Genomic DNA, 2300 nt, shown 5'->3' on the forward strand with positions numbered 1-2300 from the left:
AAAAATATGTAGGCAAATTTGTTGTTGAAAATGCACCTTAATTGAAAAACTTGTAATTGTTTTTAAATAAATTTATTTACATATATGCCAAATTAGTTTCAACAATAGCTTATTGTTTATCAATAGTAAAAACTTAAAATTATGAATTAGAAAAACATGTTTAAAAGTTTCAATGTTTACAAGTTTGAATAATATGAAATATGCTTTCAATGTTCGTAACATTTAATGATATAAAAAATGTGAATCATCTTGTTTAAATGCACAAAATTCAATAGTGTTATTAGTGATCGATAAAAAACGTGGATCATCAAAGTTTCGGTCATACTGAGTTAAGAGGGCGAAAAACAAGGGAGAAATGAAGATAGTTTTTAAAAAGGGTTTTGTTTAAAGTTTCTGTGATACTGTTTCCGTCGTGTGCAAGAACTTTCGCTTGTACACGGGTTTCCAAATTTTTCTCCGTGAAGGGATCTGATTTTTGATTCACTAAAGTACTAGTGACGTCTTGTTTTTCTGATGGTCAAGATTGTCGTTCTGCCTGGTTGGCTTCCCTGTGGAGAACGGTCATCAGCCGTTTCAGTTGGTTGATTTTCTCAAAGGGTCATTTTGTTGTATTTGCTGAAATTCGGTTTTAATCGGAGGTAAAATTCTATTGGCCTAGAGTTAGGTCACATCAGCAACTGGTACTTGTAAAATTTCATTGGTATAGAGTTAGTTGACGTCAGCAACTGGTGTTTGTATGCTGTTATTGTATGGTGATTTGGAGTTGCGGTTTCGAAACCAGTGTGGAAGACTGTTGCTAAAATTTTTGAATCATGTCTGCTGTATCCGGTTGATTTTTTTTTTTTTTTTTGTAGTGAAACTGGATCTTTTTTCCTTTTTATCTTTAGTGTTTTTACTTCTTTCTAAAAGATATTCAGCTGTGGTTTATATTTTTTAATGAGCATGTTTTCCTTATTTAAACGGATTTGGGTTGAAGTGTTTCCGGTGCATTGATAGAGAGGGAAGATTTGGTATTTCGGGTTTATGTTTGCGGGGCATTGGTCTAGGTGTTTGCTCACGGGAATTTTCCTGATCCTGGGGTCCTGAGTTTGTTGCCTGTGTACCGTTAGACTGTCCCACAAGGTCGGTCAAACTAGTTTGACCTATGTAGTCTCCACTACACCCTTACACATTTGAGAACATAGATTAAGTCCTTCAAATCACAGGTGAAGTGATTTTTTTTATGGTAAAAGTTTGACCTGACTTAAATTTGTATGTTGAACCCTCTAAGAGGAAGATGCAAGTACCGCAGTTAGAACGGTTGCATTTTTTGACGAGTGGGGTTGTATTTTGGTGAGTAATTTGGCGCTGGTGAGTAACTTTTTTTAAGGATTGCAGTTGTCTCTTAAGAGAATAAAGATATTGTTTTGAGTCCGTTGGTTTGAAGAAGATGTGGGTTTCAATTTCAGTATCTCTTTTTATGATTAAGATGTCCAGGAAGAGTAGTTGTTTGTGGCTGTATTCCTTTGTGACCCGGATACAGTGGTTAATGCTATTGATTAAGCTTTAAATTTTGAGAGTTGCTCAAGGTTATGTGGCCACAGAATGAAACAGTCATGCAAGTAGCGTTTCCAGTTTCCAGTAAGTATTTTTGGAAGTTGTCTCCAAATCTCAGTCTAGCGTGCTCGTATATTTGGACTTCCAAGTATGCCATGACAAGGTTGGCAAAAGTAGGGGCTACCCTCGTTCCCATGGCTGTGCCCAATTTTTGTCTATAAGTGTTCTCGATGAATTCTTTTCCGATTCGGTTAGGGTTGTCTTTTGGGAATTTTTCGAGCCAGTATTGTATGGCCATTATTCCGTTTTCGCGAGGAATCGAGGCGTAGAGGTTTATTATGTCGAATGAATGCTGGTTTTGTTCGGGAGATGGTTTTTAAAGTCCAAAACATCCCTTATAAAACTCGGTGTATGTTGGAGAATAAGTTTAAGGAGGACGTCAATAAAGCTACTGAGTCTGTGTGTCTCACACGAGAGACTGGCTACAATCGGTCTCATTTTGAGATCTCTCAGGTGTGGAATATTTATCAGTACAGAAGTTGATTTGTTACAGGCTTCGTTTATGGCTTCACTTTTGTGGATTTTGGGAAGTCCATAAAAGTTACTGGTTTTGTAATCAAATCTAGTCAAGTAATCTCTTTCCTTTTCTGTTAAATCTTGCTGGAACTGATGGATAATGGTAGAAATTTAGATGCATTTTCAACAACAAATTTGCCCATATATATATATATGCACAACAGGTTTTAACGTTCTAGCTCACTTTC

The sequence above is a fragment of the Octopus bimaculoides genome, chromosome 7 (assembly GCF_001194135.2).
Source record: "Octopus bimaculoides isolate UCB-OBI-ISO-001 chromosome 7, ASM119413v2, whole genome shotgun sequence".
NCBI lineage: Eukaryota > Metazoa > Mollusca > Cephalopoda > Octopoda > Octopodidae > Octopus > Octopus bimaculoides.